This window comes from Anas acuta, chromosome 13 (genome assembly GCF_963932015.1).
Source record: "Anas acuta chromosome 13, bAnaAcu1.1, whole genome shotgun sequence".
Lineage (NCBI taxonomy): Eukaryota > Metazoa > Chordata > Aves > Anseriformes > Anatidae > Anas > Anas acuta.
The window spans coordinates 8,306,944-8,334,558 of record NC_088991.1 but is presented as its reverse complement, the minus strand read 5'-3'; the positions used below and the strand labels follow the sequence as shown (position 1 = coordinate 8,334,558).

General features: G+C 47.5%; 2 long non-coding RNA genes across 11 annotated transcripts; both read left to right on the top strand.

Annotated features, from left to right (window-relative positions):
* The first annotated feature begins 1,089 nt into the window (after positions 1–1,089).
* LOC137863580 (uncharacterized) lies at positions 1,090–16,610 on the top strand. 10 transcript variants are annotated; one of them, XR_011100977.1, is made up of 10 exons: positions 1,090–1,394; positions 1,660–1,751; positions 3,833–4,032; positions 5,408–5,585; positions 5,725–5,987; positions 7,510–8,205; positions 8,823–8,954; positions 9,048–10,116; positions 10,686–10,765; positions 13,794–16,610. It is a non-coding gene; the product is annotated as an uncharacterized lncRNA (long non-coding RNA). The 10 variants fall into 10 exon arrangements; XR_011100975.1 differs by having other exon boundaries at positions 1,090–1,751; XR_011100974.1 differs by lacking the exon at positions 3,833–4,032 and having other exon boundaries at positions 1,091–1,394.
* Positions 16,611–17,108: 498 nt separating this feature from the next.
* Positions 17,109–25,317, top strand: LOC137863582 (uncharacterized). The gene is made up of 4 exons (XR_011100978.1): positions 17,109–17,202; positions 17,579–17,702; positions 19,023–19,105; positions 21,940–25,317. It is a non-coding gene; the product is annotated as an uncharacterized lncRNA (long non-coding RNA).
* Positions 25,318–27,615: the final 2,298 nt, after the last annotated feature.

Genomic DNA, 27,615 nt, shown 5'->3' with positions numbered 1-27,615 from the left:
TGAGTCGATTCATAATTACAAAGAAATGTACGAATGTAGCAATGAATTGGCAGGAAGGCAGCCGCAGCGCTGCACACCAAGCGGAGCAGCGTGACTCCAGAGCCCATGCTGGAAGCACTCACCTGGCTGAGAGCCCTGAAGCCCACAGTTGCCCCCTGGGCCCCGTCACATTGGCCTTGGGCCACCACCAGTGCCTTGAGGGGAGGCCAAGCCAGCAGCAGAGCCTGGAGGCTGGCACTGGGTGCCCTGGGCACGCTGTGAGGCCTCGGTGCTTCCACTTGCTCCGCACCATGACTTGCGCCGTGCCCGCCGCTACCTGCTGCAGAAGCACGGTGCGCTCCTCTTGTGTTTCTTACCTCCAAGCTGGAGCAGGCAACGGGCTTTTTATTTTCTTCTGAGCTATCTTAAAGCTGGTGGACTAAGCAGCAAGCAGAGGGAAACTTTCAGTGGGAAAACGAGTCAAAAACTTTGAATTGGGAAAGTGTTTTTCGTTGTGTTTTAGCAGGTACTACACTTAGCTCCTCTCGCTGCCTTTGGGAATCTGCTCCCTTAGCATGCGTTTGTCACTGAGCAAAAATATGTTTGAAGGGAAGCAGAAAAGCAGAAAACCTAACATTGGGTCAAACGAAAATCAGATTCAGAATCCTTTTCTTGCTAAATCTGTTCAAATAATTTAGCAGGCTCAGAACATGTAATCTGTTAGATCCCAGTGAACCCCTTGCAGGCCCCAGTCAATTACCTTTGATAAGTGACGGACACATAAAAAGCATCAATTTACCTGCTGCTGAAGTGCAGCTGTTTTAAAAGCAGGATGAGCTGTCATGTAGCAGTGCACAGCCTTGCTACACTGTTATCTGTAATGGAAAGTGAAAATACTACACACAATTTCAAATGAGCAATTTCAGAAGCAGAATTACATTTCCACCCATGTCCATCTCCTGCCTGAGATGCTGTTGTTTTATGACATCATTTCCAAAAACAACATTTTTTTTTTTTTTTTAATAAAAATTTGCCAGTTTAGGGGTCTTTTTAATTCCCTTACGCAGCTGGAACACATTTGGTCAAATCATCTAAATGCCTCGTTCTTCAGAGCTTGAGCTCCTAAAGACTGCCTTCCTGGGCTGCTGCCCCCAAACGCACCAGCTGAGCTGGGGAAGGAGGCTTGGGCTGTGCTGCAGCTGCGTGGTGGAAGTCACAGCCTGCAAACAGCATCCCTCTGCTTCTCCAGGCTTGCAAATACAACTGGCTGCAACCATGCCCCTGGAGATCACCTGCTGCCTCTTGCCTGGTCCACTGCAGTGTGGACGCGCTGGTGGGGCTATTTGTACTGGCTAATTTTAAGCCTCCAGTTTCTCTGCCTAAATTAGATGTCTAGACTCCTGATATATTCAAAGGTGAGAGGCAGGTTGCTAATTACAGCACCCTGAATCCCACCCTAAAAGATCTCTTGTCTGTATAGGGAGCCTGGGCACCTTAAGTAGGTGCTTAAAAGGGGTATGAATATTCCCTATTGTATGCCAGGTCTGGTACTGCTACTGCAAACAAATAAAGAACCTCCTTGCCTTGCGTAAATCAAATGCCTGAACTGCACTCTTAAAGGAGAAGTGTTCGTAGTAGGAGCGTGGAAATTAACTGGAGAGTCCATTTATTTTTGGCCAGTCTCCTGGGAGCACCTGCCAAGCACTGCCTCTCATTTCAAGCCTGACTGTTCCTGCTGAGAAAGTCTGATGAAGCTCCGAGTCTGGGTCAAGGTGAGTGCTGGCTCTTCATCAGCTGTCTGCCCTGTTTCAGAGGGGAAGAGGAATGAAACCTCAGCGGCGGATTTGGTGTGAGGGATGGCGTGCTCATGCTAGAGAGAGCAGGAATGAGAAGAAACAGGACTGATTGTTTATGGTTTGGGTATTGATTAAATGCACCTGCCGGTCCCCAAGCATCAGCGTACAGTTTTAGAATAAAAATGTTGAATTGTAAATTCAAGGGAGAGAATTAATTCTGGCTTCCTCTATGCTGGGACGTTAGCCAGTCGCTTAAAACAGGTCTTACGTGCACCTGTTTGAAACCGGAGTAGCTGACACAATCCAGGGTGCCTACGTAAAAGCTTTCTGGGACTCATTAAAGCCGCAGCGTGGCCGATGGGGACGCCCGTGAGGATGGAGCAGGCGCAGGGCTGCATCCCACAGGGCACCGGTGCTGGGGCAGTGCGGGGCACGGACCTGCTGTGGGGCTGCCGGCAGAGAGTTCAGGGCTTTGTTTTTGCAAAATGACTGTGATCTCAAGTGGAAGGGCGCCGGGGCGTTGGGGTCAATTCGCAACTCGTGTTTGTTCTCTAGATTCCTGAAAAGCAGCGAAACCTGGTGTTTTGTGTGTGTGCGTGTTTTGTTTTTCTTATATTTTTTAACTTTCCACTAGGGACAAAAATCGCTGGCTAAGAACCCCAGGCCCGAACCCAAAGAAAACATGTCTAGAGAAGCAGCATAACTGCTTTTTTGGCCAAGCTTTTTATTTTTATTTTTTTTCTCATACTACTCCAGAAGCCTGCAGAATCCAAAAGGGGTGAAAGAGTGTGAGGTGATGTCCAGTGGATCAATGAGCAGCTGTAAAAGAGCTTTCCTGCCGTTCCCAGCAGTTAATAACTTCATTGCGCAGAACGGAGGTTTTCAAAAAGACCTCGTGTGTTTTTTGGCTGACCGAGGACTGGCGAGGAATGTGCATAGTTACTGACAGTGAGAATGTTTTTTTTTTTTTTTTTTCCTTTTTTTTTTTTTTTAAAGGGGAGGGAAAAAAAACTCAAACAAACAAACTTGCTTTCACCAAAATCTCGGTTCCTGTTGCTGAGAGTGTGCAGCATGACTTGCAGCAATAACACGGGGCATAAAGCAGCCTTATTCAGGCTGGGAAGTGTGGAAATCTGGGTGTAGAAGTGGTAATGTCAGGCAGTTAAGGTGTCTGCTTGCTTTTTCCCTCGCGCAGGCAGGGCAGGGGTGATGGATGTGGCTGGGTGAGTGTAGTGGTAAAGTGGGCAGAGGTAGTGCTGGGTTGATGCTGCTTGGGAGGAAAGTGGCTTTTTTGGCAAATCCTGAGTGCTGGCCCTTGGAGGAAAGGGGTGGCTGTACCTGCTGGGCTCCCAAACCTAAAGGAGACTTCACACAGCTAAATTGTACGTGTCCCCTGGGGAGGGCTTTGAGGCCAAAAGCACTAAAAATGGACTTTCATCAAAATACAGTCCTAGGAAACTACCACGGCCTCAGTCTAATATGTTATCCCTCTTCTATAAATAACAGTTTGCCTCTTTACTAATCGTTCAACCTTTAATGGAAAAGTTCTGTGAAGTGTAAAACAAGTTATTTTTTTTCAAAAAGGAAACAATCATATTGCATCTAAAAAGTTTGGCGTTGTTTTGTTGCTGTTGTTTGTTTTTTAAACTTGCTATAAAATGTTGTAATTGAGTAGTAATTTTACATTACCTCTTGTAAGAGGCTAAACACCCAATGGAAAGGTGTTCATGTGCCTGGTGCTGTCTCTGTGACTCCTCTATAAAGGTGAGATTGAGTTTAAAACCAGCAAGTACTGGAGGTGGGTGAGCTCTCAGAGCAGCACCCAGTGGTTCCCTTGCTGGGGCTGCTCAGGCTTGCTCCATATTACCTGGACTGATACGAATTTACTGGTTTTAACTCAGAATTATGGGGGTAATTTTATTTTATCAGCCCCTGGAGACATATATTAACTGCTATAATGCGTGACTTAAAAATAGGAAAATCTTTAAAAATCAGGCCTTTTTTAAATATATAATTATTATTATTATTTATTTATTTTTTTTTCTGATCTGTGGCAGCGGCTGCTGCCCTGTGCTGCAGCTCGGGGAACAGGCGATCTGACCCCTGCTGGTGGCACCAGTGATGGCACAGGGCTCCCTCCCTTCCAGCGCCTGCAGAGCCGCAGATCTGCCTCCAGACCCGCTTGTTCCTAGTGGGGATGCCGCAAAGTGCAGCTCCAGCTGTAGCAGAAATCCCGGGCTAGCAAAAAGAGGAGCTGGTGGGTGTATAAATGCTGACTTAATGAACAGAAAAAGATCTGACACTATTTTGACACATGCCTCAAGTGATTCCGATTTACGCTCACACAGCTTTGATTTTTTTCCTTGTCTTTAGCTTAACTCTTTTCCTTTCCCTCTTATTGTTGCTGTGATCGTAATGTTTTTCCTACCCCCTGCTTACTCCCTCGCCTCCCGTTGTCTTTATCATCACCCTGATATTTAAATGCGATCTAACAGCCTTGCTGCATCGGTCCCAGGCTGCAGGAGAGCAGCGGGATGTGTGCCCCGAGCAAGCACGCCCACACCAAAAGAGCAGCTGCCATCCAGCAGAGGGGCCTGGCACATTGGGCAGAAGGTGACTGCGAAGTAACCGTGCCGATATGAGGGTAGGAGAGCTTCTGTGCTAGCACAAGCCTCAGCAGAAAGCACATGTGTGCACGGATGTGTTCAGGTCCGACACAATTTGACCTAAGTCTTGTCCTCTGCACATCGTCAGTTCCCGCAGACCTCATGTACATCCAGACGCCTGCAGCTTCAGGTGCTCTGGGCAGGCATGATCTTAGTGCTAAAGGTCTGGCCATCAAAATAGCCTCTTATTGCTCCACAGGAATGTAGCAACCGTGCCCAGGCAGAATTCCCACCGATGTCAAAGGTTTTCATTCCACCGAGAAATTACGAAGCGCTGCGGATTTTGGAATATTATCGACATTAAAACAACAGCCTGGGCTGTGTTTTCCTTACCGTTGTCACTTAAAACACTTAGGGGTGACTCTCAGTGTAAGGCTCTGTTCCTCTTTCGTTTTGTTCATTGGATGGCAGAGTTGCTGTCTGCTCAATTAATTTTGCCTGCTGTGCTCTGGCCTTTCACACAACACCGGGGAGAGAAAAGTCTTAGGGGGCGAGACAATGTAGTGCAAGCCCACAGGAGTTGTTAGAGGGACCCAGGGGAGGGAAGAGGTTCTGCAAGTTGTTTTTATTGTTTAAAACTAGTTTTCCTGCTGAATGCAAGTGTGTGTGATGCTGCAGGGTCAGCAGCACACGGCAGCTGAAGGGGAAGGAGGTTTTGGTGGGCCCACGTGGAAACCAGGTCTGAAATTCTGTGCTAATTCACTGTGGGCGAGTTGGTGAGCGATCAGCAAGCTGCTTCTTTCCCATTCAGGGCTGTCAGACCTTTTAACCACGGGGGTGAGGTTTGTGCTATCTCCCGCGGCTCCGCTGTGGGAACGCAGCCCGTTGTTTGGGCTCCGTTAATGCTTCTGCCACGGTCAGGCCGCGAGCTGCTCCTCGGGGAATAACACTGATGATAATTAGGCTTTCAGTCCCCGATCCTGAGCCAACTGCAGAAGTGTAAATATTGTTACTGCTGTTTTACAGGTGAGGGGAGGACGGGTGGGAAGAAACGTGATCTGCCCGGAGTTCAGCGCTGCGAACTGATGGAGCGACCTCAGAGAGGCTGCAGAAAAAGACAGCGCTCACCATCGCTGCTCTGGGAGACAGTGGGGGACCCCAAAACGCCACCCACTTGCAGAACAACACCATCCTGGATTCACGTGTAAGCTGTCACATCGCTGGGGAGCAAGGGGATGCGGTTTGTTCAGGGCTGGGTGCATCTGGAGCCGGGGCTGGTGGAGCTCTCATGCTGCTGGTGCAGGTGTTGGAGCCAGTGCCCACCACGTTTCTCCCCTTCCTAGCGTCTCTCCACGGCCTGGGTCCGTGCTTGGCCCTCTCTGCTGGTTGCACGAAGACTATAAAGTGGTATGTGTCATTTGGCATGTCTCTGCCTGTTGTGGCTCCTCGGGAAAGCTGAGCACTGTGAGCCTACTGCCTTCCAGATGCAACGTCTACCATCCCCACTCCTCCCGTCGAGCCAGCGCTGTCCCTGGTGGGAGTGTTTGCTACATCAAAGCCCCGGTTTGTACTGCAAGCGGATGATTTCTCTGGTATATTTACACTTGTAAGGGAAGATTTTTTTTTCCCCCCTTGTAAATATCACGGCACTTCTGTTGCTTCTGTGCTGGCCCATCTGTGCACCATTTTCACTTGCACTGACTCATGTTCACAGAGTAGTAAGAGCCGTCGCTAAGTGTTTTAATTTCTGCTTTAGAGTGGGCCCGTTTTGCTTTTCAAGTTAGTTCCTAGGCAGCTAAGTGATGGTTTTCCTTTTTTTCTTAATGACATCTCTGGGATCTATTGGCATCTATTTTGATAATTTGCAGGGTTTTGTTCAGATTTTCCAAGACTTCCACTCCTGTGTTTCTGGAGTTTGTTGTCAGCAGTGAGACGTTTTTTCTGTGTGACAAGAAGTCACTGCACACATGTCCTCTCTGAAAGGCTGCAGCAAAATCTTTAGTCTGTCATAACACTGCAAGTTCAGATGTTCCCCAAGAATAGGTGAAGTTCGCTTGCACAGATGGCATTCAGGCCTTTTGAGGTGTCTCGTGCTCTTCTTTAATGAGTGATCATAAACTCGTTTTATCCACCTCTGCCTCTTTGGCTAACCACAGTAGACAGCAGCTGTTTTGTGAGCTGCTCTTGAATATTTTGCCATCGCTGCTCCGAGTGCACCCAGGGTTGTCTTCATTGTGCATGGTTCCTACCTTGCTCTGGAAGCAGGCTGATCACAAGCCCTTTTTCCTAGCTGCTTCCCTGGCGTTAAAGGAGATGGAGCATCTGTATCCTCACTTCACAGGGGGAGGTGAGGCACAGAGAGTCTGTGAGCTATGTACCCTTTTGGATACCTCGTGTTCCAGAGGCTGTGGCAGGATGTTTGACGCCACAGTTCAAAGCTCAGCTCTCAGTGACTTCAGCACTTAGCAGCTTTCCACGTGAGACCCTTGCACAGGAAGGGTTCAGGAGAAGCAAATGTGCATTAGTGAAAGCCTTGGGCTAAGTGGCCCATACATCACAGAGCAGTGCCAGGAAGGGATCGAGAGAGTTCAGTTAAGCACAGGATTTGTATACCTTAATTAAGAGACGTTCCTCCCTCTTTAGATTCTCTCTGAGTGTGGCTATTACCATCTCATTCCTCTGACCTCCTAGCATGCCTTGCCCTCTCTACACTAAAGTCCAACCATCTCTCTCTTTTTTTTTTTTTTTTTTTTTTCTCCTCTCTCTTCACTGGTTATATGTGCTGAGAGCTCAGCTTAAACCATCTTCTAGCTCTCTTCTGGCCAGCTGCTGCAGAGGCCCTGCTGCTGAAGGGAACACTTGCAGTGAGATCCCTCCTGCAGCCACAGGAGCATCCCCAGGCCCTGCCAGGTGCCCCATGTGTTGTCTCACCAGTGCCTGGCACAGAGGAGCATGGAGCTTGCTCAGCACTGAGGAGAGCCAAAGTAGCTGCTGGATCTCTGCTGCGCATGTGTAAAATAGCAAATACATGTATCTATATCTATCTGTCTGTCTATCTACAGATATTTATGAGAGTGAGGCTGAAAACAGCCAAATTCTGATATATATATTTCTTTTTTCCCCCCTAGGAATATGGAAGGACATGCGTTTCACAGCAGCCGAGGCTGCCAGTGCTTCATAGTGCTGTTTTAGAAGTATGGAGTGTGAGAAGATATCAGTAAATGACAAAAGGATCCTTTTAACAGGGGCAAAAGAGAATCTTTTCCCTCAAACGCATTCTTGGGAAAGACTTGAGCCATTTCAGCTGAAATGAAAAAGTTTAGCCTGAGGGCAAACCCAGCTGAAGAAATTTTCAGCCTAAACAATTAATTATAGATGAAGTTATGAGCAGCCAAAACCAGAGTTATACAATAGTCAGCTGTAATTATAGTGGTGCTTTTAACTCTGCCTATAGCAGAGGCATGTATGTCAATGTAAATTCTTGGGCTGGTCTCAGGAAGAGCCTTGTGGAGCTGTTTATAAACCCCAGCTTTCTGATCTGAGGGGATGGGAGCAAGCATTTAGCATCAGAAATAGTCAACTTTTGAAAGATGAATTAACTGGTGACTTTCAAAGCTGTGTCTTGTCTGTACTCAGCATTTACCTAGGGTCACTTTAGCCATGATATTATGTTTCTGCTCTACATGGGAGGAAGGGTGTAATGAAGAGGGAGCCTCCTATGGCAGAGAACAGCTCAGTCATGAGAAAGCTGGGTTGGCAGAGATGAATGGGGCAGCATCCTGTCTGCAACACCACCATATGAGCAAGCCTTTCCCGGGAAACTGGTAAGTAACCTCCTGATGGAGGAGTCTGTCTGTTGTAAAAGCAGTCCCTTGCTTGACAAGGAGAACACACGGAGACTGGAAATATGACCTGAACAAACAGTTCCTGATGGGGACCTTCATGCCTTGCGCAGTCATGGGAGAGCATTTTAGAAGCTTGCACGTGGGGGAATATTCTCGCCTGTGTTGGCTGCTGAGTTGAGCTGCATGTGAGTTCTCTCAGCAGTAGAGGTACTGCTGACAAACAGTCATCTTCAGTGATGAAAGGAGTGCAGGTGAGAGGAAATTTCGTGGGAGGAGATCCTGCTCTGAATTTCTTGTGGAAACCGTAATTATGTGAATCAGTGTAGAGAGGTATGAGGGTTTCCAGTACAAGCTATAAAAAAAAAAATGCTTAGGGAAGCAACCTACGGATGAGACTGCTCATTCAGATCTTATCTTACTCATGTGGGAGCGTGGAAATCTTTGCGTTCCACCTTATCTCTTCTCCCCCGGGAGATCAGTGTTGAGAAAGCTTGACCTCTCACTTACCATTTCAAATCAAACCTAGTGTAATAGTGGCTTTGGCTGTGCAATGCCTCAATAACTTAATGAAATAATCTCGTTCCCTGCCATTGTAGGTCGAAATGTAACTTGCCAAAATACCACTTAAGTGACACCTGGAGGTGAGCTGGAACAGCGTACAGTTATGTCAGAAATACCCTCCCTTCCTCCCGGCTTTCCCTGCAGGTACAGAGCTTAGCATGCTTCAGGTAATGGAAGTTTGTGCCTCTGCCTTGGAGCAGCAGCTCTTGGTTTCTATACAGAGGATCCCTGTTTCTCTGCTCACTCCTGGGCTTTTGCAGTCCCCCACAGATTCAAGTGAAGTTTAAATCAATGTTGGTTCAAAGGAATCGGTGCGAGGAGATCCCAGATCTGGAGTGGACGTTCTCCAACAGCAGCAGAGCCTCGGTGCCAGCACAGGAGTGTGCGCACAAAGAGCTCTCAGCCAGAGCAGGCCCAGAATCTGTTTTGCTTTCTCACACTTGGAGCTGGTATATTTTAAAGGATATCAAGCGGCAAATGTGGCAAAGGGGAAAAATTGCTACAGACTGTATCTGGCAGAAAACCAGCAAAGATAAAATACCATACGTTCTGTGCAATGAGCTCCTACATAAATGATTCATTCACTGGAATACAGCTGGGGTCAAACACCTTCTATTTGAATAGCCAAAAGTTATGCAAATATTTTATGTGGATTTTTCTCAAGAAAAGAAAGGAAAAAAGGACAATATATCCTATTCCAGTTTAAAAATAAAATAAAAGCTGTTTATCTATGTAACTTTTAAAAAATCAAAATCCCACAAGAACAGTGTCACTGTGCTATACACATATATTCAGCAGCTTAATAGATGGAAAATGACAAGATATGCCCTAGAGATGCAAACCCTGAAAAGATTGCTTGTTTTCCTCTGTATTGCCAGCCAAGTCTGTTCTACAAATTGCGTGTAGTGGAGATCACACTATTTCAAAATATCAAATTGCTAATTAAAGAAACTACTCAAGGAAACTTTCCAGTAGAACAATATATGCAGTGGGATAATAGTAGTCACTATTTCTTTAATGAGTTTCTTTCCTAACCAGAATTTCTTGCAATACATTCAGTGCAGCCATTCAGTTAGATTATTATGAATCACATGTGTATTATTTCTGATTTGGTATTAACATAAAAACTTCTGATGAACCATAGTATTACAAAAACAGGTTTAGTGTATAGAATGGCAATATCATTCCTGCAGATAAAAGCCTGGAAATGAAGGTCCTTATACAGCAATACAATTTAATGTTTTAGTTTCTGGGTTTAATTTGCTAAGGTGCTGAGAAATTATAGGTCCGACCAAAGCCAAGAAGACCAGAGTGTCTCTGGATGGACAGGTATGTTGATCTGCAGCATGAGTGTTGCTCTGTGGTACAGTATTGCATTCTGCAGGATCTGAATCAGCAAAAGATAATGGCAGGGGAGAAATCTTTCTTAGTGTGTGTTGTCATAATATGGTTGGTTGAGTTGGAGATTTTCTTAAAATACAAATATTTTGCTAGAGCAAAGTAATTTAGCAATGCCATCCAAAGGACAGTGTGCAGAAGCCCTTGTGAAATGATACAGGTAGACCAAGTCAAGAAAAAAAGCAGTTTAGTTGTGTAGCAGAGTGAAGAACAGAGAACCCAAGAAATTTCAATTCTCTTCATCCCAGTTCTGGGAGAAGATGGTGGCAAAAATATTCCCTTTAGGGTCTGAATAGAAGTTGACATAATGAGATGAATTTCCAAAAATATTCCAAAAAGCCAGACAGCCTTTTTCAATAGCTTGTTGAAGGTAACTAAGTGCTTCGTTTGGTGTTCTTGAAAATCCTTCATTCCTGCTCAAGAGATACTAGAGAATCTCTTTCATTTTCTCTGGTGAACAAGAACAATTTCGTGATGTTAGGTTTTGTATTCCCAAATAGCCATTCTTCTTATTCCCCTGAAGTAAAGAACACAAGCAACCATCTAAAGCAAAGAATGCAAGAGCTTCCTAATCGTAAAGGTAAGGCACTTCCTCCTTATATGTCTGGATTGGTTACTGGGCGTTAGATAAGTAGCCTTTAATGAGTCCTTGATTTGAATCATATTATCTCACTGCACAGTTAGCCAAAGACCTCGAGAATGATTATTCTTCAGCTGCCATAAAAATCTCTCCTATAGCCTCTGGTGCTCTGAATGATGTAGTCTTTTTTGTCATTAGATGTGATGATAATAGCTCTGTTTTGATAAACGCTTTGAATGGTCCTTCCATAGCTGGTGCTTGCCCATGGTACTGGTTACCACAACTCTTCTGCATTGCCTTGATGTGATTGACTACCATTCCTTTTCAAATAAGAACTGAAACAAGACCCATGGGAAGAAATTACTTGGAGGACAGCAGCTTGGCTTGGTAATTATCTGAAGACTGTGAAGACAAAGCCTTCCAAGTAGGGGATCAGCACTTCACTGTGCTGTGTTTTATACTAACTCCTCATAGAAGTATTAGAGAAATTAAATATGAGAGTTAATGTTTTTTTCCACCCATTTTGGCCAGTAGAACTGGCCCAGGGTACTGTTTTCTCTGTGTTGGCTGCAGATAGACTAGTCTGATAGGGAATTAATTTGTTGCTAAACATCAGTAGGACAGTACTGTGGTCAGGCTACATGTGCCATTGTTTTCTTGGCATCTAAGTGTCACTTGGATGTCTGCCATGAGTGTTAGTGACCTGGTGAGCTATTTCTAAATATGACCTATGGCAAATGACTGAGGTCAGGGAATATGGATCAGCTTCATTCCCATGTGTCCAAAGCACCCTGTCAAATACTGAGAAAAATATTGGAGAGTCTAACAGGTCAGACTTCACTCATCGCGTCCAGACTCGGCCCTTTTCTCTCTCATGTCTACCTCCCTCTAACAAGGAAGCCAAAATCTCAGTCACTGATCACCACCTCCAAGATGTGGGAAGATGTCAACACAGGGCCCATTTACCAGGCAAAAAAAATAGTGGATATTTTAAGAAGCAAACAGATATCCAGGATGGGACTCCTTCATTCCAGAAAGAAAGGTGGGGAGGATCAAACGCTGGTGGGTTTGTCTGCCCCATCAGAGCTGTCTTGGGGCAGCTTCGCTCCTCTCTATCTGCAAGGCATCGTGTCGGATCTGAGTTACTGGTCTGAGAATTGGCTGACACCTGATGGAGGAAAGCATAGCGAGAAGGGAAAGGTTCATGCAGGGCAGTGAATGACCTGAGAGGCCCCCATCTTCCCAGGGACCCCTCTCTTTCCCTTTATCTGACAATGGGTGTCACCTCACCCCTTCAGATGCTCTCCCTCTCCTGTGCCTTTCGGAGCTTTACTCTCTGCATCTCACTGGATTTATTCTCCTCCTTATCTAATTTTAATTAAAGATCCTTTCTCCCTTCCCCTCCCCCACCCAAACATAATCAACTGAAGAAAAATGAGCTGGTAAGTCATTGTTTTTACCACTTTGGCAGCAAACGAATGTTATGTCTGGCACGCTCGGCACCAAGTCAGAAAATGAATCAGCAGCTGTTGTGACAGAAGCTTTTTCCTGAATGGGGAAACAGAGACAAAAAGAAAACAGGCCACAGAGAGGTTTCTGTGAGGGACACTGCCAGCAAAGCATCCATGAATTAACGTGTTCGCACTTCAGTGGGGAAGGCGAAGCTGCCTGGGCCCACGCTGGCCACTTCTCCTCTCACCTTCTGACATGGCGGTGGGGCAGGAGCTGCCATTTTGTGACTGGCCTGGGCCAGTGCCCACCACAGGCTGGGCAGTGCTGTGCCCACATGGCGACACGGCTGCTGCTCTGCCACCAGTGTGAGGAGTCCCTGCAAGGGTCTAAAATGCATTGAATCACTGCTGAACCCATTAAAGAATGACCATCCTTTTGTTTATACAGGCCTGTGGGCCAAAGCACAGTTCTTGGTCCCAGGACTGCACTGTGGTGTAATGCGCTTTGTGCCCATCTGTGGGAAAAGGGTGAATTATTTCTTCAGACTCAGACCCATATTTGGTTGTTTTAAGTGGTAGTCTTGCATATGTTGTATAGCACATGGTGTGAGCCACAAGGTCCTGGAAGAAAGCGTGGTTTCTAGTATCTCTCAGATCATCCTCAGTCTTTTCTTTATCTAACAGTTAACTTCTCCTGAGGGCTTCATTTACTTGGTGACCTTTGCCACCTGCTACTTCTTTTACACCAAACGTTTGAACAGACTCTAAAAACGTTTTTGATTAATATTAAGGCCTTGTTAATGTATTGCAAATGTATTTCTACAACATCAGTGAAGTTTTATTTACTAAATAAATAATACTGGGTGAGCTAGTATGCAGAATAGACCTAGAGGCACTACTGCAGATGCAAGGCCCAGCAGAATAGGGCTATAAAACCACACAATATGTGAAGCTGGAGCTCCAGTAGGTTTGTCTGAGACTGAGCACCAGTCTTGGTGTCTTCTTGAAAAGGACTGCTTCTGCTAGTATATTTTTAAAGGGAATAACAAACCATTGAGCCAGCTGAGCTGGTCATGAGCAACCTGAATAGCTTCAGTAAAAAGTCCAAAGGGACAGTGTGTGGTATGAGTTAGGGCAGAGGTTGTCCTGAGTTCCTGGAGGCGAGTATCACAATATTTATAGCTCCCCTCGTGCCACGTGGACAAGCAGTGTGTTTGTCCTTTTCCTTCACCTATAAATTCCCTTCCCACGTCTGCAAAACAGAGTGTGCTTTAATGCCTGCCCTCTCACACACTACCAGTGATGTAGGTTGGAGCAGGGTTTTCTTCTCTGGCATGGTTGAAGGGACTCCCTCTACCCATTTTTCTCTTGCACAGTGGTGTTCACAGTCTGGTCCACGGCTTCATGGTGCCAGAAACTGGGTTTAATCAGGTTTTATATAGGATGGGTTGTTCAATGATGGGAGAGAGAACAATAATTACTGGAAGTCGAAAGCTAGGGGTCAGGTCTGTTTGATGCTTTGTGTATTGACCGAGGAGGTTTTCAGTGAAGCTGTGTACTCTGTGTTTCCCTTTCAGCTCCCTTCACTCCAGTGCCAGCTCCCTCATTCTCATCCAGTAAATGTTTTGTCTGCGCTGTAAAAACCTGCGGTCCTGTGGAAATGCTGCACATAAAGGGCTTACAACCACACATGGCTACCCAGCTGGAGAAGGAGAATGTGGCACTGATAGCCCATCCTGCTGCAGTCACAGAAAGGTGTTTGACAGAGGTTTGTTATTCATTGACCAAAGTACTGATGTGACAAATAATGGGGGGCTGAGAGCTTCAAACATACAAGTCCCCAGAGTCCTAAATTAACTGGGTTATAGAGGAAAGAATTTGTAGAAGATAGAGTGCTCTAATAGATATATGGTTACTTTTTCTTCAACTTTTTTTTTTTTTATGAGTTCTGTGGCTGGTGGACAGGAATCTGTTAGGTATCATTTTCTAGTAACCCTGCTTTTATTACCTTATATCATTTATTTTCTCATAATGTTTGAGATTCTGCAAAGCCTTCCCATCATATGTAGATGCAGTGGTGCTCCTTGCTTGTGGGGCAGCAGCTCAAGGATTCCCAGCCCTGCTGGAGAAGGGACAGGACCAAGCAACAGCTGTTACCCCACAGCTTCATCAACTCCTGAGTAGCTTCATTCAGCACTGCTGAAGTCAATGGGAGAGGGGCCAGTGTCTTCAAAGCAACTTCACTTGAATCATTCCTGAGCAGACTTTAAGTTAATTGATCCTATTTGCAAATGTGAAAAGGAGGAAATAACATGAAACTGGCAGGCATGCCACTCCTGTTGAGGTGGCATATAGAAGAAGCCCTTTCAAAACAGCCCTTGAGTATTTAAAGAGTATTGTGCCTGATTCTTAAGTCATGCATGCAGCTTGCTTTGTATGCTTTAATGAAGTTGCTCCTGATTTGCTCTGGGCTGTGATTATGTGGGAGGAAGATGAAACTTATTGATTCTCTGAAGATTTAAAACCCAAGCTGGGGGAGGGCAAGGTGCAGTGAATTTTCAGCACTGACCGGCCATCTGTGCAAGCACCAGCTATTTCCTAACCAACAGGTCGAGTCCACATCCCTCAAATACATTCTGCCGAGCCTGTCTGCTGTTGCTGACAACACTGGGTCCTCTCACAGCAGCACCCGTAGCCACAGCTCTGCCATTTTAAAGACTTTCGGGATTAGGCCAGGGCTCCTGCACAGCTGCGATGTCTTGCCCCTATTTTACATCCACTGAAAGATTTTTGAATGGACTTCAGAAGCCATTAGGAACCCAAATGTCGACTTGCACTTGCAAAATGTCTCTGGTTAATGTTTTCCTACTGACGCTCTGCTTTGCTCCCCGCCTGCCAGAGTTTCCTGTGACCTATTTGAAATATCACTCTCCTAAGTGAAAATGTGCCTCTCTTTTTCAAACTTGCAAAACTCACAAAAATAAATAGCCTAATTTGGCCAGTTAATAGCCCTCTCCTGGGGCTCCTCTCAGCAACTAAGAGGCCTTTTAAATACAACATTTGTGACTGCGTCATTAAAGCTCTGCATGATCCAAGCAGACTAAACCGAAAAGAAAGAAATGCCTTATTTGATCTAAGATTTTTTTTTTAAATAGTGACACTAGAGACCCATTTATTTTTAATTACACAATTGCTTTATTAAAAGCCTAAATCCTGCAGTCCCTAGTCATTGCTCAGGCAAAGCTGCTATCATTGAAGGAAGGACCTGTAGGAGTCAATCCTAAAAATAGGGCAGCTGACAAAGTCTGCCTTTCAGAAGGGTTTGCTTTAGTTTTGAAGGGTTTCCCGAGTCAAAGAGAACTTGCCTCTGCTTTGCTTTTCAGCTCTGTGGAAATTTGAAAGCTGAACATAGGAAAGCAGTCACTCCAGAAAGCAAAACCAACGGCAGTTTTCCTTTCAGATTGAGTGCGCTGCCCTTTCCACCCTTAGACACTACCCTGCACATAGCTACGTTTAGTATTTACTTACACAGTGAGGTATGCACGAGGGTTAGCTCTGGCTCTGTCCAAACATATCTCTGAGCCTGAGCCAGCTCTACCCAGGTGGGGCCTGTGCAGAGAGATCTGGGGCTGTCCCTCACACCCGCCGTGGGATGAATTCCACCGTGCCTAAACGAGCCCTGTGGAGCCTTCAAGCTCTCGGACAGACTGCCAGCCCCCAAACACTTCCCCTGTGCTGCCAAACACAGCGCCTCTTGCAAATCCTCCCTGGGATGGGGTCTGTTCTGCTTGTACGGTTACTGGCGCTGCTGAAGCAGGCGAGTCCACCAGGTCCCGCAGCACTCCTCTGGCTCACCCAGGGTAAACAAACGCAGCTGCTAGGAGACTGGGACAGGGTGAGACTGATCCCTTCCTGCACTTGTACCCGGGCTGGGCTGCCTACATGCATTTCTGTCTTTGGACTCCACGTGAAGGGCAGATCTCAGTGCTAAGTCAAGATGGTGATGCTAGCGATAGGAAAGGGAGCAGACTAGCCAGCCATACACACTGGATTATGTTCCTGGGCTAAACTCCAGACCCTCAATTTTATTATCTAATTACCCGACCGAACTCATTCATCTTTATTTTTCAGTCTTACTCTGAGACCTGTGTTTAAACGTGGCTCTGCTATGTGAAGCACTGCCCAGACAGTCTTTGCTTGGAAGAATTCATGGTTTCTCAGCTCAGATTGTGTTTTTTTAGTGTAAAGGATGCATGGCAGAAATCCCAGTCCCGATCAGTGGCAGAGGTCTGCGTTAGGCTGTGCTGAGGGCCTGAGGTGGCTGTACCAGGAGGAACAAGAGAAATAAAACAAAATAAAATAAAACAAAATAAAATAAAACAAAATAAAATAAACCTTTTTTATATCAAAAAATATCAAGGTTTAATATCAAGGTTGTGTAGCTAGACTTAGTCTTTGTCACCACTGTGACAAAGCATTGTTAGATGGCATGCAGGGTGGCTCACTGTGGTGTGTCTCACTGAGATATATATTTATATGACCAAGCACGAATGCCAAGTGTTGAAAAAATAAAAATAGAGGGTTGGGGGGAAAAAATCCCCAACAAGGCATCAGGAATTTATCTCTGGAACCTCGAGCCCATATGGGCACCAACACTGGTGTCCCCTCCTTTTGCTTTTCAGGTCAAAACAGGACCTTGGCCCTGCCCCACTGACCTTGTGTGCCCGTGGCTGGACACTGCTCCTGGCCACATGTGCCAGGGAAGCTGCGGCGTGCAGAACACGAGGCTGCTGGCCTGAAGCCCTCCGCACCATATGTTACTGCCATGCAATCCATGCAACGCACTGGGACAGAGGCTCCTCGATTAGCATAACTCTGCCCCCTGGGAGGGGCTTAGCTTATAAATATGCTGCTTTTGCTGTGCTCCCTGTCCTTATTTCCTAAGGGAATGCAGATACGGGCAGGTTCAGTGGGTGTCCAGAGCAGGTAAATGGTTAAAAGGGGCAGAAGTAGAAAACTTTCCTCCAGATCCAGCAGCAGTCGTGTTTGCTCTCCAGCTTGCAGGGGCTGGGAGGGGGGGAACGGAAGGGAGAGATGGCAGATGCTGCAGAGCGTGAGGCTGCTGGCTCGCCAGCTTGCTTTCGTTTTAGAGAGAGAGGAGACATGGGGGAGAAGCCCTCGTGCAGCCTTCCTCCCTTGGAGGCCTTTTGCAGAAGGCGCCCTTCTGGTGCTGCTTTCCCAGCCCCAGCATGCAGCCTGCTGGAGCTGAGAGGCTCCGTCCCGTAGGAGGCTGGGGTGGAAACACAGATGCTTTGCAGAGTTCAGCCTGCCCGCCGGGTGACCAACTGCTCCAACTTCTCAGCAGGCAGCACGGCCGGGACGAGCACGCGGCAGGAGCAGCGAGGGAGGTGGCGCGTGGCGTGCAGGGCAAGGAGCCCGAAAGCAAGAGCTGCTCAGCAGGGCAGCGAAGTTGTTTTGCAAGACAGGTAGGTGACAGGGACGGTGCTCCGTCTTGGCCTGCTCCTGTGGAGGAAATGCTCTGCAGAGATCTGGTGGCACTTGCAGCAGGGCAGGGATCCTTGCTCCTCACTGAGTAACCTGTGGAAGGAGCCTCCTGGAGCGCAGCACGTGGAAACCCCCGGACACAGCGCAGAAGGGGAAATGGAGACCGGTCTGGTCAGAAGGAGGGGATGAGCTGCAGGAAAAGCTGCTACATCTGGTGCTGGAGGGGCTGAACTCTGCGTGTGTCTGGTACAACCTGTCAGGCTCCCAGAAGCAAGCTGTGCACTCGGAGGCTTCGCTCAGGGATGCTTTCGCGCACAGCCACAATTCGGTTAATTTTGCTCCTCTGGTGGCTGCGTTACTTCTCCCTGCCTCGTCTCTCCTGCTCGCTGTTGTCTAGGCTTTCTCCAAGCAGAGACCAGCTGACTTTATCTTCCCAGGTGTTTCTCGTGATCTCGCCCATTCTAGCTTTTATCCCTGACCACAAGCAGCACTTGGAACAATTAACACCTTGTGCTCCTCACATCTCATGGTTTACAAGACAGGTGGTTACTAGGGCAACAGCTGCACTTTTTTCTTGCCGCGTATTGACTAAAAATCAACATTTTATATTAAAGGTAAAGAAAAATAATATTCTCTGTAGCCACAGTGAGTTACAACACCATCTCTCCTGTAATCAAGATATTGCTGAATTATGGTGCTATAAACAAACACTTCTGATATAACCACAAACACTGTGGGACATGTAACACATTGGCAGTATATTTCAAGTGACAAACTCATTTATTGTGGGGAGCGGAGAGAGAAAAACACCTTTCCAGAAGTTGCTGCAAGGAATTACAGCAAAGAATGGCCGGAGCTTAAGGATGCAGAGGCAAAGTAATTCTGTCAAGCTGACTGGAACGAAGCGCCGTGTGAAGGAGATCTGAGCAGCACCAGGAGCTGAGAAGGAGAGGACGTAGGACTTGATTACTCTCTCCCTCCCACTGGCATAAATCAGGATTGGTTCCATAGCGCTTAATAGAATTAGCATGCTGTAAAACTGGTGTAACGAAGGTGTACCCAGGAGGTTTGGGAAGGGAGCCCGCAGCTATCCCAAAGTGTTAGTAGGCTGGTGTGGAGGCTTCCTTGCCTGCAGGTGGGACTTGAGTAACAATCATGAATCGTTAAGGTGTGTTGCTAGCTGAGTGACCGAACTGCTCAGGAGCTCTGGGTGTGAAACTGGCTTGTGCCAGATGCCACGGAGGCAGAGGAGAGGCTGGGAGCTGCTTGCTAAAGAGCTTTTCTCTCTTGCTGTGTTCCAGGTGGCTGTGGGGTCTCTTTGGTCAGCGGGATTGGAAGAGAGCCATCGTCTGCTTCCTCGATGGTCTGCCAGCCCCTGTGTTTGGTGAGTTTCACATTGTGGGGCTTCTTTGCCCAAGGAGTGTTATTTTGTATGCTGTTTTATTATGCCATGACGTGCCGGTCTGTCTTGGTTGTGATCTGCTGCCCAGCTTTTAAATACATGTGAGCTGTCAATAGTGACTCTTGGCTGTGAACAGAACCACGGATGGAGAGGGGGAAGCAAGATGGGCTGGGCAGCTGCTCAGTTACTCCCTACTCACATACAAAAAGACCCCCGTGGCATGCAGCCCTAATGGGAGAAGGGAGGGAGCGATATTGTCTCCCTCCATCCCCTTAGCAATCCTGCCACAGGAAATGATCAGGTGTAGTCATCTCTGTGCACGCAGGAATTTAATAATGATTGGGCACTTGTGATCAGGAAATACCTGTGCTTGAAGTTCATTTGGTGTGCATTTGTAAATAACACGTGGAGTATGAATAGGTATGCGAAGTTTGCATGGGATTTTTCAGGGCTGTCTGTCTTCAGCAAGGGACCTTGAATTAAAAAAACAAACCCATCTGACATGGAAGGTGACCCAGCTGACTTTGTGGGCAAGGTTAAGGTGCTGTTGCTTCTGAGAAGCTTGGTTTCGAACCACACAGTTGTAGGAGTATTGGGGTTCCCTGCCTTTAGTCTTAAGTGAGTTTGCAGTTGAGGAGAGTAAAGCTCGAAGCAGTCCCTGTAGGATTTGCAAATGAGCACGCAGATGCATTGAATAGGAGCTGTTCAGCTAAAGGACTTCTGATGGTTTTGACAACAGAGCTCAAAAGTTCCTTGAATAATAGGTCTGTGATTTCTGGCAGTCTGTAAGTGCTGAACTTCTTTAGATTTTAAGGCAAATAGATACATCTTAACAAAGACCACCTTGTGTCAGCTATCCTTAAAATTATAGCACATAGATTAAAATGAATCGTGTGTACTTGTCCCTCCTGGGACACCGGGGAAGGGAAAAGCATTATCAGAATTCTTTAAACTCATCTTAACAGTATTGAACCAATTATTTTGTTAAATCTGGGTTTGTTTTCTGCCTCTCAATGAGAACATTTGAAGTCTATCATCTCCACCATTTACGAGTTACCAGTATGCAAGTGTAAAATTTCCAATTGGAACATATGGTATCAGAGGGAACAGGGGGGAAATATCTGATTACTCGCACTCCCCAAACTCCAAATCTATTGCATTTAGTATTTTGCTCACAGTTCCTGCAGGGGGAAATAAAAGAAATCATCTCTGAGCTGAGACCAAGCACTGAACATTTCACCCTGAGTAGGAATCTGTTTGAGAAACTTAGAAGCAGCCGAAAGGGGAATAGAATAGAAACTGCATTTCAGTTCCTTCACTGTGGTTGCAACGACTGGCAGAGCTCACCGACATCCCTGCTAGCAAAAAACAACCTCTGAACCTTTGTCTTGAAGTGCTGGCACTTGATTTGGGGCGTGCCTGAAGGCTGTGAAGGCCTTCTCCTGTTCGAGGAGGGACTATCAGTGGCCACGCTGACAGAAGAGACAATTTCACCTGTGCTAACTCGCATGGTTTGTGATCAGCTGTGCCATTTGTGCAGGGGCCTGCCACAGATACGGAGTGGCCTCATGCAGCTGTGTGCAGTGCCTGGGGAAGGAGAATATGCTGGCAGCTGATAGAGAGCTGAGTGGTGGTGTCAAAGGAGCCCTTGCTGGGGTGCTGGTGGGCCCATGGCATGGGCTGGCCTCCTCCCTCTGCCTAAAAGCAGGGGATCACTGGGCAAAACGTGGCTGGGCCTTCACAGCTCTCTGCTGAGTGACACCCAACTGCTTTGGAGACCCCAGGACCAGAGTGCTGTTTGCTGCCCTGAGGTTTTACACAGGGCTAGATTTCAGGTTTCTGTCTGCCCAAGGACAGAGCACAGAGGTGCTGCTGAGGCGTGGTGCTGCTGTACTACAGCCCTGCCACCAGCCAGGGCACTGGGGTGGAGCAAGGGTCCGGTTGTTCAACCCCGTGGTGACAAAACAGCTTGAAGCTGTTTACACCCTTACAGAAAATGATAATGCAGCTCTTCTTCCTGAGAGGGGGAGCGAGTATCCCTCTCCTTTGCTCCCCTGCCTAGCAGAGGCTGCTGACCGATGCTGCATGATGCAAGATGTGCTTCTCCCTCTCCATCCTGACAGCATAAGGAGGGACTAAGCCTGTAACCTTGGGAATTGATGTGACCTGCTCACAAAAGAGACGGCTTTCGCTCCAGAGCCCGGGTGGTTGTGTAGTGCCACGTGTACAACCAAATTTAGCCTTCCTGCCATTCAGACAGAAAGCAGCATGTTTTGGAGCAACTTCCCTGGGAGGGGGAGGAACAGATGTTGGAACCAGAAGCGTATGTGACAGTTGGGAGAGACAGCGTGGAAACGCACAGTTGAAAGGAGAAGTCTGATGGGAGTGTGATGACAGCAGCAGGACTCCAGTGACAAGGAGTGGGAAGGAGAACAAGCGGAGAGGAGTGTTACTTCGAAAGCCGAGCAAAGTGCACAAGAAGATGTGTCAGGAAAGCGTCAGGGAAAGGAAGGGAGGAAATGTGAGAGTAGAGACAGGCTTTGGGATCTGTCTGCAAGCATGTGTGACCTGTTGCCTGACAAACAGAGCAAGGAAAAGCTTTTATTCCTCTGCCTTCTTCCACTGGGCTAGCTCTGCTCGCAGCCAAGCTGGCCGGCTAGCACTGGTGGAGTCTTCAGGCGTCCTGGTAGCACCTGGGAGAGGTGAAGCTGCCTGGGCTTCCACCAGAGCTCTGAGCTCCTGGGGTAACACGTGCTAGGCGCTATAGGAAGGATGCTGGCTTGCCCAGGCCTTTCTTCAGCCTGCTGTCTTTGCAGGGTAGCACAGCAGCCACGTGCCTTAGGATGCTGAAAACAGGGTGGGAGCGGTGCCATCCTCGTAACAGGCTTCCCCTCTGCACTGCATTCGTCGTAAGGGCAGGATGCATGAGGAGAGGCAGAGAAGTGAGCGTGTGTGCCTCCTGCAGCAGGGAGGGACTCTCCAGCAGCGCCGTACCCTGGTGATATAAATCACCTCTCTGCAGTGTCCGGTTTTACCTTAGTTCAGCAGATGTGCAAGGCACACTGGGAGCGTGCCGCTGGAGTGTAAAGCCCCTGATCTTACAGAGACTGCAAGAGCAGGGGGAGGGGGTGCTGCAACTTCTCCCGCAGATGGATTTACGAGTGATTTTTTTTTCTGCAGACCCCTGCCTGCACGTGGCTTCACCCTCCCTTCCGCCCAGTGTGGCCTGGGAGGTGCAAACTGGCCGGTTTTGCTTTGTGCCTTCCTTTGGGGAGGGGGAGATTTTGGAGAGGTTGGCAGATACCAGCTGTGGCTGGCTCTGCAGGGAGCTGGGATGTATCCCTAAATGTTGCATGGCTGGTGGCTCCCTCCCCCTCCATGCATGTCTTGTAGGGAAATCCCAACAAATTAGGGGGCAGGCGTGGCAGTAGGACTGTGCAAGGGAAAAGGCTGTACGAGCTGGCAGCGCTGACATTTCCCATGTCTGCATCCCTTCCGATGAGGGAGCTGATGGGGAGAAACATGAGGGGAAAGCCAGGGAGAGTCTTCCCTCCTTGTTAGGACGCGTACTGGTGGCTGGAATGATTCATCCCACGCACGCAATTGTGTTCAGCTGTGTGCTCATTGTGCCAGCCATCATGTGAGGGCCGGAGTGGGCTGCGACAAAGCCTGGGGGTGCTCCAGGCTCCCCGCTGCTCTGGGGGCTGTTAGTCCTGCTGGTTTTCCCCGTGGGGAAGGGAGGCAGAAGCTAGCTTCTCTCCTGACCTGCTGCTTGCAGGAGCAGCTCCAGATGGAAGCAGGGGTGCTGGGACCTCCTGCAGGTGCTAAAAGAGGGGAAAAGACAAGCTCTTTGGGGTCTGAGGCACGCTGCTTCTCTCCCAGCTGGTGTTTAGGGACTCCTCAACTCGCCTCCAGCCCCTTGTCACTAAGCCAGTCCTTGCTGGCCGCTCTGCAGCAGGGCAGCATGTCCCAAGGGAGAGGACCACCTTCCCCAGGGACAGCCAGTAAGTTCCCCTCGGCTGCTCCCACCATCTGCTCACTGCTCCTGGGCAACCACGAGGGCCAGGGGCTCTGCCAAGCGGGGTCCCGGCTGGCCAGGCTCCTCGCAGGGTGAGGCAGCCCATCCAGCAGCCAAGGGCTCTCGGCCAAGATGCTGTAGCAGCACGAGGGTGGTTGAAGAAACAGCTCGGTGAAGGTGTGTTTATGTGGAAACCTGAGGGATCTACCTGTGCTTCCTCATCAGGAGCAGAAAGATGTTGCAGGCTCGTGGCGAGGTGGGTCTAGGTGATGTAGAGGTGATATAAAGGCAATGCAGGGCTCTCTGCTCTCCAGTGCCTGCACTGATGGGCTCAGCTGCAGCTCCTGTCTCAGACCTGGTCTGGGGCAGGGCCGTGCGTGGTTCTCATTGATCACCGCTTCCAAAGCCTCCCACATGGGCAGTGAGTTGGGGACAGCGTGGTCTGTGCTGAGGCAATGATGTGGGGTCTGGCTGTGAGGGGCAGAAGGGGACCTGCAGGCCCCCGGTGTGGTTTCAGTGAGGATGAGCGCGGAGGAGCAGGCACCTTGGGCATTTTCACCCAGGGCTGACAAACATCGCAGCAGTGGTGCCCTGTGTCCCCGGACATTTTGCTCTCTGTGGCAGAATCACACCTTGCTGACTAACTTGCACCAAATCTTGGCCTTTGACCTTGGTACGAGTCAGGAGCAGACCCAGGGGGTCTTTTCTAAAGTTACTCATGCAGCTGCTGAAATTAAAATCTCACGAGCAAGGACCTGTCTTCCCTGCAGTCTCGATTCAGAATAACAGAGTGGCCTTTAGTCTCCAGAGATAGTTTTAAAAAACCTTCTCAAGGTCTGCGCTCCTCATGAAAAAGATAATTCATACAGTACTTGCCACATCTGACAGAGTTGGCAGCCTTTGTTCAATACAGTAACAGCACTGCGCGCCGAATTAATCAGGGATTCAGCTCCACGCAGCCTCGTACCTGGGAAACAGGGCATCGCTAAACCCTGCGAAGGTGTGGGAGCGGCGGTGGGAACACAGGCTGCCTGTGATTTCTGTGTCAGCCATACCAGCCCGGGCTTGCTCGGAAGGTTTCCTTAGGACCAGCGGCGTGAGTTGCTCCTGCTGTCGCTGCAGTTGCGCTCGCAGAGCAGTATATCACCCGGCATTTTATGCTTGCCTAGGAAAGGGAGCCCGAATCCCCTTCCTGCACGGAGAGCTGGCAGACCGGGGGCCAAGGCACAACCCTTGGCATTTTTTTATTTACTGTAGACCTCTTAAATGAAGGCTGTGAGCTTTTTTTTTTTTTTTTTTCCGCTTGCCTCGTTACGGCATGGAACCAATCACTATAAATTTAAATGGCGAGCTGGTGGGAGCACACTTACCTTTTATATAATAATTGTGAGAGTGGCACTGCCGAACTGCTATTAGGATTATTCAGACCTTCTCAGATTTCAGTGCAAAACATTAGGCTGCCAGAGGTACTGTAAGGGTGTGATTATTCTAAGAGGGTAAGTAGTAGTGAGCTGCGTTGGCCAGAATTACTACAACAGACAAGTAGTGCTTAGTAGCTGGGAGTAGGGGAAGCTGAGAGGTATAATCTGCTGGTCAGAAATACAGCAGGCTGCATGTAGAGTCCAGCCTGATTTCTATCTGGATCCGCACCGACTTGATGACTTGGTTCTTAAATTATCACCGGGGATCATCTGAATCGTTGGCTGCACATGGGTGTTAACCCCAGGCCCAGCACTCCTCCAGGGAGCCAAAAACATGGAAACAATAACGCAGCAAAAACGTCACGCTGGTGCTTGAGCCAACGTGGTTACGCTGCTTCGTGGCACTGGAGGGTCATGCTCTGAATTTGATGGGGTCTAGTGGTGAAGACCTGCCCCAGGTCTGGCTGTGCTGGCAGAGGAGACCTGTGAGCAGTGCTGAAAAGGGACATGGTGCTGGGGGGGGATCTTGCCAAGTGTGCCCAGCTACCCTGCTGTGGGCATCGTCCTCTTTCCGTATCACCTCAGAAAGGACAAGGCATTGGCAACTTGTTCTAGGAGGCAGGGAGAAAAGAGCAGCGCTGGATGCACACTCCTAGGCTGTCTTGATTTTTCTCCTGTGATTGAGATTTTGATTTTGCATCCCATATGATTTTCCTGTTATAACACACGCCTCTTGGCTGTCACTATAACAATGCCTTTTCTTGGCAGGGAAGGCAAATCTGAAAGGAAGCTGTTGAGCACTCTTCTGTGTGAGTTCCTCAGACGATGGTTGTGTTTCTCCCCCTCGTTCCACCCGTTTTCAAATAAGTTTCATGCTGGGAATAAATCTGAGCGCATAACAATAATGTTCAGCATATGATAACCAAGACAATTGTATATATACAAGCAGCCACATGGAAAACAAATGAGCTGATGGAAAAAAGTGCAAGATGAACCAGAGACACAGTTACCATTTTCACAGTAAGACCAAATAACTTTGCCATTTCCATGTAACTACCCTTTCTTTTTTCCCCCCCAGGAAAATAGGATTGTGAAATACATTTTTAGTTACTATTTTATTTATTTTTCTCAACAATTTATGTGATGGTGGGAAAAACCTCTCTCCCATCAGCCAGTATGCTATGGGCCAACTACACCTAAGGAACACAAAGCTGAATTCTTCCCTGAATTTCATCTATGAAATTCTGCTGAATTCAGTGGCGTTTTGTAGCTGGAGCTCAGGATTTTGACACTAGTATATGAGTTAAAGAACAGAGAGGTCTAAACTATTTGTATATTTTTAAATGCCAAATACGCTGGGCTGCTGCTGCTATCTTGAAAATGTGCTGTCTCTAATGATACAGGAAAGGACGTTTGGCAGGTTCTTGATTTTTTTTAAAAAAATCTTTTCAGTGTGTTTGTCTTTCTTTTTATGATTGAAGCCATTTTTCTTTGAAAGGCATCTACTTTTAGTCAGGGAAAAGAACAAAGTGGAGACATTTGGGGAGAATTTTAACAAACACCTTTATCTTAGGATGAGAAGTTGTAATAATAAATTAAAAAAATGTTAATCGACTTCAGTGGAATCTCTGTTGGGCATACAATACACACCCCTGGTCTCAATAGAAAATGCCTTTTAAACCCCAAGTGGCTTAACAATCCTGAAAGAAAATTGAAATAGTTGCAAACTGGGGAGGAAAGTACACCAAGAATCATCTTAAAGGAAAGTGAATATACATACCTGGGCCTTTATAAGGATTTGTGCATACCCAAACAGTACCATTTTAGAAAGGCTTTCACTGTAACTGTTTGTTATTTCCTCATTGTAATGTTCCTACACTCCTGTGCAAAACAGGAATTAAATATGTTAACAAAGCAGATGTGCAACAACTGTGAAGCGATGAGAATGCTCCAGGAGTACTCGGCAGAAATTGCCACCCTTTATTATTATTTTTTCCTCCAAATAAACTGTTCCTTCCACATCATCAGGGGTACGTTTACACTCCTGGTGGTAGCAACTAAAGTTACGTTGTCATAGGTATGTGATGAGGGGAAATGCAGGCTTTTCAGTAATGTAAATATACACGTGGAAGTCCCAGCTGTACATTGCAACACTCCCCTTCCTCTCCTTCATTGCTTCAGCATCCTTCTTTACTCTTCCCCACTGGCCCTGCATGTAGTACCTCCGTGGCACAGCAGAAGGATTTAGCCTCATCTGCTTCGGTTTGTGCCCTAGTGCCTTAGCCCAAATCCATCCTCATGGCTGGGCACTGCTCGGGAGTGACCTGGAGCTTTGGTCCTTCACAAAGTCTTCCACCCAGCCCCAGTAGCTTGGGCACTGCTAGCAGTTTGGCCTGTGCCAGCACGGATATCCGTGAAGGGGATTTACCCAGTTATAGCCGTGGGATTTGTGGTCCATCTCTGTCTTCAGGACTCGAGGCAGCAACTTCCAAGGTAGCTCGGTGTGTCTGCAGGAGCTGCTGTCATGCCTTGATTACAGTGTAGCTGCAGACGAAGTGCAGTTATTGAAAATATTCTTCCTTCTTGATAGTTTAATTGGTAGCATTTAGTTAATTGTGTGTATTCTCTCGTAGCAGAATTAAATCTAGAATTATGCAACCGATCGGTTTTTCAGAAGCGCGGAGTCACTCCAGGCTGCCGTCACGGGAGAGCCCACCTGAATCACCCCACAACTTCCAGTTGTGTGAGCTGCTGTTTGCTGTCTGTTGCTATGGTGAAATGATAGCGCCAAACTGATACCAAAAAGGAAGCAATATTTTCTGAACAGATTTATGAGAAAGGAAGAAGCAGGTAGGGGACAAAGAGGTTACGGGCAGGGGAAAACAAAATAGCTGAAGGGACTTGGAGAGGCTTCCTAAGCCAGTGTTTGGCTGTTTGTCATTCCCTTTAGCTGAAGGTCCACCTAACCCTTTAGAGAATCAGCTTGTGCAGTGTCACTCTGGTGGGTTATTTTTATAAGCGATTGCGTGTTGTCCTAGACTGTAAATATTTGT